Here is a 13,957-nt window from a genome sequence, read left to right on the forward strand (position 1 = left end):
AGTGACCCCTAAACACACTTGAGCCAGTTCTGTCTCTGTCCTGCAGTAGTCCAGACATGAGCACGTGGTCTAAGGAGACTATCAGCTTTTTTCCCATGAAATTGTCCAGGAACTGAAGTTCCTTCTCTTATTGCTCCTCCACTCCATAGAGCAAGGGTCTTTACCTAACATATCCAGAGAGAAGCATGAGGTCTGTGAATCTGGATGGGAAGGAAAACGACATCTTTATTCCACTAACCTGTAAGTGAAGTTTAGTGTGTCCTTCCATTGTGACTGGAGCTAGCAGGTCTCATAGTGTTAGCAGAAACCACGACTTTGTAGCCAGTGGAAGTGACAGATATTTTCATTCATGTTTTTGTTGTTGCAGATGTCTCAAAAATATCACATATATTTACCCTACTTTGAAATTTCAGTGATTTTATTCTCAACCAGAATTTGTTATTTAATGCATTAACAAAGAGGCACAGGCATTACTGTAACACATTTTTAAAAACATTTTGCTAACTGTGTTTCAAGATAATTTGTAATCCTCTGTGTTTTATTTTATGAATGTAGAAACATTTGTCTGGGAAGGAGTTCACAGCATCACCAGAGGGTTAAAGGGCTCTGTGGCATGCAAGAGTTTCAGACCCATGGCCAGAGTGGACTTTTCCTCCTTGTGCTCAGAGCTAGCTCCAAGCGCCGTAGCCACATTGCAGCCCACAGGGAAGGGTGGAACGAGAAGTGGAGGAGGGGAAGCACTTTCCTCTCAGGGACATGAATCACCTCTGTTCATATTGTGTGCTAAGGAACTTGGTCTCATGGCCCTACTTAGCTGCAAGGGAGCCTGCAAGATACATTGCTGGCAGGTTGGGCATGTGCCCAGTAAGAAACTCAGTTGATTCCTTAATTAAAAAGAAGAGGAAAAAGGATACTATGCGAACATTATATCTAGTTTTTATCTTGTGTATGTATAGAAGTTCTAAAAAGGTACATAGGATTTCATTAACCTTATATGCCTCTGGGAAACAGGACTGGGAATTGTAGGTGAAGATGGTGACTTTTTGCATTACATCTATCTGTTATGTTTGATTTTTTTTGTTTTAATTAATAAACTTTTTTTTTTTAGACAGCATCTCATTCTCTTGCCCAGGCTGGAGTGCAGTGGCACTATCATGGCTCACTGGAGCCTCAACCTCCCAAGCTCAGGTGATCCTCCCATCTCAGCCTCCCAAGTAGCCAGGACCACAGACCTGTGCCACAACACCTGGCTGAGTTTTGTATTTTTTGTGGAGATGGGGTTTCATCATGTTCCCCAGGCTTATCTTGAACTCTCCTGGGCTCAGCAGTTCACCCACCTTGGCCTCCCAGTGTTGCAATTACAGGCGTGAGCCACCACACCTGGCCAGTAAACTTTTTTTGAAAAGAGTAGTTTTAGGTTTACAGCAAAATTGAGCAGAAAGTGCAGAGAGTTCTCACAAGTCCCTTCTCCACCACCATACACAGACTCTTGCATCATGAACATCCGGCACTAGTTTGGCACATTTGTTGTAATCGATGAACCACCACTGACGTATCATTATCAACCAATGTCCATAGTTTACATTAGGGTTCACTGTTGGTGTTGTACATCCTATGGCTTTGGACAAATGTGTAATGACATGTATCCACTGTTATGATAGCACACAGAATAGTTTTCCTCTCCTAAACATCCTCTGTGCTCTGTCTGTTCATCCCTCATTTCCCACAACACTGTCAACCACTGGTCTTTTTACTGTCTCCAGAATTTTACGTTTTACAGAATGTCATAAAGTTGGAATCTTGTTAGTAGCCTTTTCAGATTGGCTTTTTTCACTGATTAATATGTTTTTAAGGTTCCTCCATGTCTTTTCATGACTGGCTAGCTTATTTCTTTGTAGCCCTGGATAATATTCCGTTGTCTGGATGTTCCACAGTGTGTCTACCCATTTATCTACTTGAAAAACCTCATGTTGCTTTCAAGTTTGAGCAGTTATGAATAAAGCTGCTATAAACATTCATGTGTAGGTTTTTATGTGGGTGTAAGTTTTCAACTTTTAGATGACTACCAAAGAGTGCAATTGCTGGATCCTATGACCAGAATATGCTTAGTTTTACAAGAAACTGTCAAACTATCTGACAGAGTGGCTGAGCCATTTTGCATTCCCACCAGCAGTGAATGAGTTCCCGCTGCTGCACACCCTTGCCAGCATTTGGTGTCATCAGTGTTTTGGATTTTGGCCATTCTAATCAGTATGTTAGTGGTACCTCGCTGTTTTAATGACATGTGGTGTTGAGCATGTCTTATATGCTTATTTGCCAACTGTGTGTCTTCTTTGGTGAGGTGTCTGTTTAGGTCTTTTGCCTATTTTTAAATGGGTTATTTCTGTTTGAATTTTTAAAAATCAGTGGGTGTGCAGTACTTCTGTGATGGAAAAATGTAGTTAATTTTTTCTACACTGAGATTTTATATTGTATTATGATTCAAGTAGAATTTTTAAAAATGTACTTTATACTCTGCATTCTTAAATGCATTGGTGACTTTTTTTCTTGGAGTTTTCACTCTGAATAAATCCAGTTGAATAAAGGCACTGGAGATGGAGAGCAATGAGATGATACGGATCTAGGAAGGGGTCATTGGTCTGGCTGTAGTAGCGGCCTTGTTCTTAGTAGCTTTAATTACATAATTTACATTCATATTCTTTTCTTACACACTCTTTTACTATGTCCATGCATTACTTTTCTTAAAAATAAAATCTCAATCTTTTAAATGATGAGACTTTCCACACTTGTCCGGGAATTAGTTTGGTTGCAGTGGAGCCCTGGCTTTTCTTTGTAACCTTTTTCAGTGCCAGCTTCTTTTTCTTGAATGACTTGCATTTAAAATTGGAGCTCCTGATGTATACCTGGGTTCTTTTCTGATTAAAGACTCAGAAGCGGAACTAGTTTTTGTGTCTTTCACAAGTCATGTGTTGTCGCAGTTGCCACCTGAGCCCTCATCAGGAACCCTCCTTCACAGCCTCCTCCAGTTTGTCGCCAGCACACCTGCCAGCCCACACCAGGTTCCCTGCCTGTGTGCTCCTGTAGCTTCTCCAAGTGCCATGGTTGTGCCCATTGCCTTTTTCCATTCAAGAAGCTATGCACGGTCCCATAGGGGAAGGCATCCCTCGAAACCCACACGCTTATCACCGTTAGGGGTGAACATGGCAGTGGGCAGTTGTTTTCTACAGAAAGCATAGATCTCCTCTTTAATTCTTTAAACCATATTCTAAGCATAAAAAGCTTTTTAGTGAAACCACACATTTAATGTTAAAAATGGTAGCTTTGCCTGTCAATATTGCTCAGTTCCTATAGGGAGTACAACATCGCTCTTCCCTTTGCTCTTTTAAAGTCCACACTCCTGCACCCTCTCCAGGCAGCTGATCTGATGGTGGCTGCAGGAGTGGAGGAGAGAAAGGACGGCAGCCAACCTGAAGAGGCTCCTACAGAAATGAGAAGGAAGAGCAACCCCCACCCTTACACCCCAGCAATGTTTGTATTTAAAAAAAAAATGAGTTTACTAACAAATGAATTTGATGGAATTTCATATCACACAAAATGAAGTTTGGAAATGTGAGAGTGGGGGAGACCTTAAAGAAGACTTCCCATCACCTTTCTGGGTTCTTGGCATCAGTTACCCCGAGGTGGCAGTGCCTGCACAGGGCCATCCCCTTCTGTCCCCGCGTCCCCATGGCATTGTCTTTAGGTGCCGAGGTGTTTCCAGCCAGTCCCCTGCACCTGCGTGTCAGCCAGGAGTGCAAGAGGAGCTCAGGTGCAGCAGCCAGGGTCCTTTGTAAGTCAGGGCACTATCCAGTGATGCTCAGTGACATGCACCCTTTGTATCTGTGAGGACTCACACCTGGCTTTTAGAAAGTGAGACTTTATAAGAACTTGTTTGTCCCTTAAAGAAGGCCATCGGGGTGGGCTGGGCATACGGCCATCATGGACCGTGGCATATTCTTCCTTCTTGCTCCTTAGCACCTGGCTTCCCTTCTCAAGGTTACCTCATTTTACTCAAGGACAGTTCTTTCTTCATATGCTCTTCAGTTCCACTGCAGGTGTGGTCCAGGGATCGGCAGCAGCAGCATCTGCTGAGACTTTGCTAAAATGCAGAATCCCAGGCCCTGCCCCAGGTTTTCTGAATCTGTGTTGCTAACAAGTGCACCAGTTGACTTTCATGCACATTAAAAGTTTGAGAAGCACTGTAGGGGCTTCTGTTCGTTTGTTTGTTGTTTTTTGAGATGGAGTCTCACTCTGTCGCCCAGGCTGGAGTGCAATGTGTGATCTTGGCTCATTGCAAGCTCTGCCTCCCGGGTTTCATGCCATTCTCCTGCCTCAGCCTCCTGAGTAGCTGGGACTACAGGCACCGGCCACAATGCCCAGCTAATTTTTATTTTATTTTTTATTTTTAGTAGAGACGGGGTTTCACCGTGTTAGCCAGGATGGTCTCAATCTCCTGACCTCCTGATCAACCCACCTTGGCCTCCCAAAGTGCTGGGATTACAGGCATGAGCCACTGTGCCCGGCCAGGGCTTCTGCTTTTTTAATGAATACATCATCTGGTAGAAAAGAATTGTGATTTATTACAAAAGAAACTATCATCAGAGTGAGCAGACAACCTACAGAATACGAGAAAATTTTTGCAATCTGTTCATCTGACAAAGGTCTAACATCCACAGTCTACAAGAAACTTAAACAAATTTCCAAGAAAATAACAACCCCATTAAAAAGTGGGCAAAGGACCATGAACAGACACTTCTCAAAAGAAGACATTCATGCAGCCAACAAACGTGAAAAAAAGCTCAAAATCAAGCTCAAAATCACTGATCATTAGAGAAATGCAAATCAAAACCACAAAGAGCTAGCATATCATGCCAGTCAGAATGGCGATTATTAAAAAGTCAAGAAACAACAGATGCCGGCAAGACTATGGAGAAATAGGAACACTTTTACACTGTTGGTAGGAATGTAAGTTAGTTCAACCATTGTGGAAGAAAGTGTGCTGATTCCTCAGAAACCTAGAACTAGAGATACCATTTGACCCAGCAATCCCATTTCTGGTATATACCCAAAGGAATATAAATCATTCTATTTTGAAGATACATGCACGCATATGTTCATTGCAGCACCATTCATAATTGCAAAGACACGAAATTAACCCAAATGCCTGTCACTGATAGACTGGATAAAGAAAATGTGGTACCATAGAATACTATGATACCATGGAATACTATGCAGCCATAAAAAAGAAACAAGACTACGTCCTTTGCAGGGACATGGATGCAGGTGGAAGCCATTATTCTCAGCAAACTAACACAGAAACAGAAAACCAAACACCACATGTTCTCACTTATAATGGGAGCTGAATGATGAGTACACATGAACACATGTGGGGGCCGGGAGGAACAACACACATTGGGGCCTATCAGTGGGGGTCCGAGGGGAGGAAGAGCATCAGGATAAGTAGCTAATGCTTGCTGGGCTTAATACCTAGGTGATGGGTTGACAGGTGCAACAAACCACCATGGCACACTATGTAACATATGTTTGTCCTGCACATGTATCCTGGAACTTAAAATAGAATTAAATTAATTTTTTAAAAAAGAATTGTGATTATCTGTCTTCCAAATACAGATTTTCTATAAAACATATAAGCCATACCTACTTTACTTTTTATTCTTTTATTTTATATTTATTTCTTTTTCTAGACAATTTTAGAAGTTTAAAGGCCACACCTACTTTAAACCTTTTATGATCTAGTAATTTTTTGGTACTGTTGAGTTACTAAGTTTCTTCTATATATAAATATAACCTTTTGGTTAGATTTGTAAGAATATGTGGACTCTAACTGTTTTACATATTTTTTTCTATTTATATCATAATGCTTTAATTTCTCTTGCTTGTTTCTAGTTCCTGGCCCTTCTTTTTTCATACACACTTTCCACCTGTGTTTTTCTAAAACCATTTTTTGCATTTCAAAATGTACATTAACAATGAGAATGCTTTCAGTTGGAAAGAAAAACCAACTCAGAATGGCTTCTGCTTTAGGACATGTACTGGCTCACATAAGCAGGATGTCTGGAGATAGGCAGGGCTTTAGGATTTGTATCTCCAGGGCCTTGGTTTATTTCCTTTCTTCCACCCTCCCTCCATCCTGAAATTGACATCTATCACATTGACAAAATGGCCACTGGGTTCTGGGGTGCAGGAGGAGAGTACTGGCTGATGTCTGTTTTCCTTCTCAGAGACCCCAGCAAACCCCCTCATTCATCCAGTAAAATCCACAGCACTGACTGCAAACGTGTGCCAGTCCTATTCCAGGTGCTGGGGAAACAGAAATGATGCAAACAGATAGAAATTCTTGCCCACACTGGGGGCATTCTAGATGGTGGAGAAAGATGTAAAGGAAAGAGATCCAAATGCATAGTATGTAGGCACTGAGGGCGAACATTAAGAGTATAGCAGGTGCGGAGAGGGGATCGGAAGCGCTGAGTGGGAGAGAGGCTGCCATTTTGCCTAGGGTGACAGGAAGGGTGGCCATGAGTAAAGACCTGAAGGAGGTGAGGAGGAGCCACTTGGGCATGGTGAGGGCTCAGGTCCTCTACACCTACTCTTTAAAAATGTATCATGTTCTTCTATTTTTTGCTTCACTTCTCTTGACATTTGGGATGAATTGTTTCTGCTCTTAAGTTTGGTTACTTTAAATTTCATGACCTCATGTTCTGGTCCTCCACCTAATTTTGTTCTTCTTCCCTTGGGAAATTATATTTGTGTCTGTCATCTGCCCTCTGGCTGTGCTGGTGAGCACTGGGACAAATTACTCATTCAGTCGTTAGTGATGGCTACCTCTTCTGTCAACACATTCCACACCCAGGTTCCCTCTCCTTTTGTTTAGTGACTACAGGCCTTTGAGATGAGAACATTTCCTAATGTTTATGTTAACTTGCACTTTAATTGTGAATAAATTAAATGCTTTCTTTATGATACATTTTCTTCATATATTAACCTCTAGGACATTTCCAAACTTAATACGGCGTGAGTGTGTGCTACAGATGATGATTCCTTTTCTATTTCAGCTGCTTGCTCATTCTTGACCTACCCACTGGCTTTTCTGTCCTCTTGTTTATTCATTAGTGGAGAACACATTCAGGTGAATTGGTCACCCACTCCATCTTGCCACCCTTTCACATGATGCTTTTCTGAAATTTGACATTTTAAATGTGGGGAAACGTTTCAGATGTATTTGGCTAACCAATATTTATTGTGCTAGGAATAATTTTTTGTAAATAAATATTTACTGCTGAGTTAGATCATACAGCCATCAACTTGGCTCGGTAAATAAAATGCATTTAGCTAGTTGTCCTTTAAGCAATTACTCCCCTCACCATTTCTGTCTTCTTTGCTTTTCTGTGGGTGACTCACACAGAAAGTTACCATTGTACCTATTTCAGGCCCGTGTTATTGTGGAGAGTGTTTTAACATCATCAGTCCTTGGCCCCTTCTGCTTTTAATCAGCCACCTTGAACGGAACCCAATAGAAACCTCATTTTTAATTTTGTGGGTTTTATTTATTTTTGATTTAAACTGAAATACTAATGACTATCAAATTGTTTCATGATTCTATTACAACGATCACTTCTTTGGAATTTAGAAAGACTCAAATCACTTTTTGTTCTCCCTGTCATTTCATTTTTATTTACTGGTATTAAAAAATTGCCCTATTTTCTGCAATACATAAAGGGCATCCAGATAGGAAGAGAGGAAGTCAAACTATTCCTGTTTGCAGATGACATGATCCCGTATCTTGAAAATCTCATAGTCTCTGCCCCAAAGCTCCCTAAGCTGAGAAACAACTTCAGCAAAGTCTCAGGGTACAAAATCAATGTGCAAAAATCACTGATATTCCTATACACCAACCACAGTCAAGCCTAGAGTCAAATCAAGAGCGCAATCCTATTCACAATTGCCAAAAAAAAAAATAATAATAATATACCTAGGAATACACCTAACCAATGACAGATGAAAGATCTCTACAAGGAGAACTACAAAACACTGCTCAAAGAAATCAGAGATGACACAAACAAATGGAAAAACATTCCATGCTAATGGATAGAAAGAATCAATATCATTAAAATGACCATGCTGCCCAAAGCAATTTATAGATTCAATACTATTCCTATTAAACTATCACTGACATTTTTCACAGAACTAGAAAAAACTATTTTAATATTCATATGGACCCGAAAAAGAGCCGGAATAGCCAAGGCAATCCAAAGCAAAAAGAACAAAGCTGGAGGCATCACCCTACCTGACTTCAAACTATACTGCAGGGCTACAGTAACCAAAACAGCATGGTACTGGTACAAAAGCAGACACATAGACCAATGGAAGAGAATAGAGAACCCAGAAATAAGCCTGTACACCTACAACTATCTAATCTTCAACAAACCTGACAAAAGCAATGGGGAAAGGATTCTCTATTCAATAAATGGTGATGGGATAACTGGGTAGCCATATGAAGAAGACTGAAACTGGACACCTTACGCCATATGCAAAAATTAACTCAAGGATTAAAGACTTAAATGTAAAACACAAAACTATAAAAACCCCGGAAGACAACCTAGGCAGTACCATTCTGGACATAGGAATGGGCAAAGATTTCATGATGAAGACGCCAAAAGCAATTGCAACAAAAGAAAAACTTGACACATAGTATCTAATTAAAATGCTTCTGCACAGCAAAGGAAACCATCCACAGAGTGAACAGACAACCTATAGAATGGAAGGAAATTTTTGCAAACTATGCATCTGACAAAAGTCTAATATCCAGCATCTATAAGGAACTTAAACAAATTTACAAGGAAAAAATAACCCCATTAAAAACTGGGCACCTGTAGTCCCAGCTACTCAGGAGGCTGAGGCAGGAGAATGGCGTGAACCCATGAAGTGGAGCTTGCAGTTAGCCGAGATCATGCCGCTGCACTCTACCCTGGGCAACAGAGTGAGACTGTGTCTCAAAAAAAAAAAAAGATACTGGGCAAAGGACATGAATAGACCCTTTTCAAGAGAATACATACATGCAGCCAACAATCGTACGAAGAAAAGCTCAACCTCACTGATCATTAGAGAAATGCAGATCAAAACCACAAAGAGATACCATCTCACACCAGTCAAAATGACCATTACAAAAAAGTCAAAAAATAACAGATGGCAAGGTTGCAGAGAAACAGGAATATTTATACTCTGTTTGTGGGAGTGTAAATTAGTTCAACCATTGTGGAAGACAGTGTGATGACTCCTCAAAGACCTAAAAACAGAAATAACATTCCACCCAGCAGTCCCACTACTGAGTATATATCCAAAGGAATATAGATCATTCTAAGGACACATACACACACATGTTCATTGCAGCACTATTCCCAATAGCAAAGACATGGAATCAATCTAAATGCCCATCAATGGTAAAGTGGATAAAGAAAATGTGGTACATATACACCATGGAATACTACGAAGCCATAAAAAAGAATGAGATCTTGTCCTTTGCAGGAACATGGATGGAGCTGGAGTCCATTATCCTTAGCATACTAATGCAGAAAGAGAAAACCAAATACCACACATTCTCACTTATAAGTGGGAGCTAAATAATGAGAACACATGGACACCTAGAGGGGAACAACAGACACACTGGGGCAAATCAGAGGGTGGAGGGTGGGAGGAGGGAGAGGATCAGGAAACCTAATTAATGGGTACTAGGCTTAATACCTGGGTGATAAATAATCTCTACAACAAACCCCCATGACACAAGTTTACCTATATAACCAACCTTCACATGTACCCCTGAACTTCAAGTAAAAGTTATATGTATATATATACAACTTTTATGTGTGTGTGTGTATATATATATACACACATTTATGTGTATACATACTTTTATGCGCATATATATATAATATATATACACACACACACGCATAACCTTGTAAGTGTCTAAAACAATTCATCCACTCAATTTGGTATTGAAAAGTTGTGTTAAATCTTTTTCCTTCCACTTTCATATATGATATTCTACTTTATCGTGTGTGTGATCTGATTAAATACTAGAAACTCTGATCCTTGAGGTCAAAGTCAGCCAAAAACAGGGAGAAGCAAACCTCTTGTGAAGCAGGTGACCCAGACTGCAAGACTCTCAGGACTCAAGAAGGGGCCAGTGGGTGGGGCTTCATCACTTCTTCACGGAGAGGTGTCATTTCCTGAGGGCTAACAGGTTAGAGCATTTAAGTACATCAGAGAGAGAAAGCATAAGAGAGAGGTGACCTGGAGAGGTAAAGCCTTGGGAAGCCCTCCAGATACCTTGCTTTTTCTGTGGATAGAAGAAGCCATGTGGATGGGTAATGAAAAACATAGCTAATCTCCCTCACTGATTCAGGGTGGCTTTAGAACCATACTTGCACCCTAGGGAAAAGAACACTAAACTCTTCTGGTTACTGAGTACACATTTGCTTCTGGGAAGGTCAGGCAAGGTATGTGGAACAGATAGAGGGAGGTGGGAGTGTTCTCCTTCCTGGCTATAGGCCATGGGACTGAAAGAAGGGAGCCACCATAATAGCTAAAATGAAAGAATGACTAAAATGAGAGAAGCAACTTCCTATTTGAAACTTGCAGAGAGATGAAAATAGGGCCACGTTTAGGTGCATCCAATGAGCCACCATCTTCTGAGGTCCTGCCAGGCCTAAGTCAGTACATAATCATTGAAGCAGACTTTGTTTTATTGGATATTTATTTAGCAGATTTAAAGTTCATTCCACAGAAGGCCTTGGTATCATTTTATAGACCCTCAATGAATAAAGCTTTATGATTTATCTGAGAATAGGGCAAGCAATAAAGATAGCTGCTTGATAATTTGACAACAGTATTCTGTTGGTATACATGACATTATATATATATATATATTTGAGATCCATGTCATTTTAATTAAGGATTCTAATGAGCGTTTTTTGTTGAGAATAAAATAGTATGCATCCTGACAACTTTGTCTTGAAGTCATTGTATTTTTCAAGGTGCTTTCTCTAGCAAAAACACAGATGAAGGTCTCCATAACAATTGGTCTGCTTCTAACCTCATGTGCCTTATTTAAAACTTTAAAGAATTTCAGAATTATTTCTCAAAATATGGTCTGGAGTCAATAGCAGTTCAGCTCCACGAGAGCAGAAATTGTGGATTGTCTGTTTCCCTGATGTATCCCCAGCACCCAGAACACACAGGGCACACAGCAGATGTTTAATAAATATTTGTGATGGAGTGAATGAATAATTCTTAATGAATCCATGTTAATCCTTGATTTTAAGGAAATATGTCTTAAGAGTTTATTTCTTACATTTATTCATTTTTCACTTTTTCCTGCCAATTGCTGTGTAGAAGCAACTAGAAGCAATTAAAAGCAATTTACTTTGTAAAGGAAATACCCATGTAGCAACAAGTATGTGTCCCGTTTTTGTTTGTTTTTTTGTTTTTTGCTATGAGAATGCTTTATTAGGCAAAACCACATACTATGAAAATGCTTTAAAATGCAACAGGTGGAGATGTGAAGACACAAAGAACAAGTGCATGGTGACACACGGCTATCAGAACACACTAAGAATCCACACCTCTTCCTCCCTTTACCCAGAAAACAAAGGAGCTACACCACCTCCTCCTCAGGTCTCCCACATCTCATTCTAGTTAAAGCAAAAACAAACAGGCTGCTATTCTCAGCACCCACTGTAGGAGGAATAGTGTATATACAGCCACCTTGCCTCAGAGCCTGCCAAAAAAAGGTCACATGTGGAATAAGACCTACATTCGGATTTTTTTTTTTTTTTTTTTTTTTTTTTAGATAGAGTCTCACTCTTTTGCCCAGGCTGGAGTGCAGTGGCATGATTTCGACTCACTGCAACCTCTGCCTCCTGGGTTCTGGGTTCAAGTGATTCTGGTGCCTTGGCCAACCAAGTAGCTGGGATTATAGGTGTGAGCCACCATGCACAGCTATTTTGTATTTTTAGTAGAGATGGAGTTTCACCATGTTGGCTGGGCTGGTCTTGAACTCCTGGTCTCAAGTGATCCTCCTGCCTTGGCCTCCCAAAGTGCTGGGATTACAGATGGGAGCCACCTCACCCAGCCAGCCTACATTCTGCTTTTTGAGCTGAATAAAAACCTTTTGGGAGATAGTTCTCAGAGGCAAATACAGACAGAGAGAGCAGCCCCATCCAGTAGCAATACACTCTGAGCCACATGTGTAATTTTAGATTTTTGAATAGCCACACTAATTTAAAAATCAAAAAGTAGGTGAAATTAATTGTAACATTTCTTATTTAACCCATTATATCCAAAATATTATTGTTTCAGCATATAATCAATATTTAAAAAGCACGAATGAGATACTTTATATTACTTTTTTGTACCAAGTCCACAATTCAGTGAATATTTTATTCTTACAGCACATCTCAGTTCTGAGTACCACATTTCAAGTGTACGGGCTCTTGTACTGGACAGTGTCATTTTAGAGGAGGGCACAAACATACTGCCATTGCCTGTTCCTCCCCCTGAGATTCTAGGAACAAAGGAAAGCTCTGAAATATTCCTCTTTGGTGAATATGAATAGCAGAGATGAATGCAAAATGGTTGTGACCCCTAATCACCAGTAGATTTCCATGGACAGACTGTTGAAACAATGTTTGCAGTTTTGTGCTCCTTTGCAGGAAGAGAGCCCCATGTCCCACTGAACATTTATTGGGCACCACTGTAGGCTACAAAAAGCCCTGGCCTTTTGGAGTGGACCATGATATGGTCTGAGCTTCAAGCCTTACTGGGGGAAGATGTCCACTTACTCTCACTTTCCAGTCTAGTATCCAACAACACTCTTTATAACTCAGTTATAGTATTTATTATATGTAAAAAAAGAGAAAAAAAACCAAAAAGACATGTAAAAAGCATGGAGAAGCTCTCTGGCTATCTCCATGCAAGCTTCATGATTAGTTCACTTAACAGCTATTTATTGAGCATCTACCATGTGCCAGGCATTGCTCTAGCCATGAGGTGGCAGCAGTGAGCAAATAGACCAACACTCCCATCTTTGTCAAGTTTTATTCTAGTGGAAGGAGACAAACAGTGAAAAAAAAAATAAAGAGAAAGTAGGAAGTGCTGTGGAGAAAAATAGAAAAGGGAATGAGGTTGGAAAGTCAGGGTCCAAATTTTAAATAGGGTTTCAGGGTCATTGAGAGGGTGAAGTTTCAGCAAAGACTCAAATGTTGAAGTGATGGAACAGGCTCATAGATTTGCTGGAGGAGAGTTACAGATAGGAACTTCTGATGAGGTAACCTCTGATGAGGTAGGAACTTCCTCAGGTAAGAACTTCTGATGAGGCAGGAACTTCTGATGAGGTAGGAACTTTCTCAGGTAGGGAATTCTGATGAGGTAGGACCTTCTGTTGAGGTAGGACTTCTGATGAGGTAAGAACTTCTAATGAAGTAGGACCTTCTGTTGAGGTAGGAACTTCTGATGAGGTAAGAACTTCTAATGAAGTAGGACCTTCTGATGAGGTAGGAACTTCCTCAAGTAGGAACTTCTGATGAGGGACTATGTCTGGCATGTTTGAGGAACAGCACGGTGGCCTGTGCCACAGAGCAGGGAAACCAAGAAGCCAACTGTTTGGAGATGAGTCAGAGCAAGCAGCAATCCCAGAGGGAGGGCACAGGGAAGGAGGCTGTGGTCGTGAGGAGTCAGGGAGGGGGCTGTCAGCCAGTGTAGAACTTTGGCTTTTACTGGGAGTGCAAGCTTATGCTCGTCAGTGTAGCAAAATTATGGTAATTATTAGATTCCCTGCTGAATCGTGTTTGTTTAATGAAGCTCATATATTATAATCTTATGTATCTTACTTTATTCATTT

General features: G+C 40.6%; 1 protein-coding gene across 8 annotated transcripts in view; it reads left to right on the forward strand.

Annotated features, from left to right (window-relative positions):
- LOC105486805 (cilia and flagella associated protein 61) overlaps positions 1-13,957 on the forward strand; it is a 290,537-nt gene that overhangs the window by 108,404 nt on the left and 168,176 nt on the right. The gene's annotated exons all lie outside the window — the stretch shown is intronic.

This window comes from Macaca nemestrina, chromosome 15 (assembly GCF_043159975.1).
Source record: "Macaca nemestrina isolate mMacNem1 chromosome 15, mMacNem.hap1, whole genome shotgun sequence".
NCBI classification, from domain to species: Eukaryota; Metazoa; Chordata; class Mammalia; order Primates; family Cercopithecidae; genus Macaca; species Macaca nemestrina.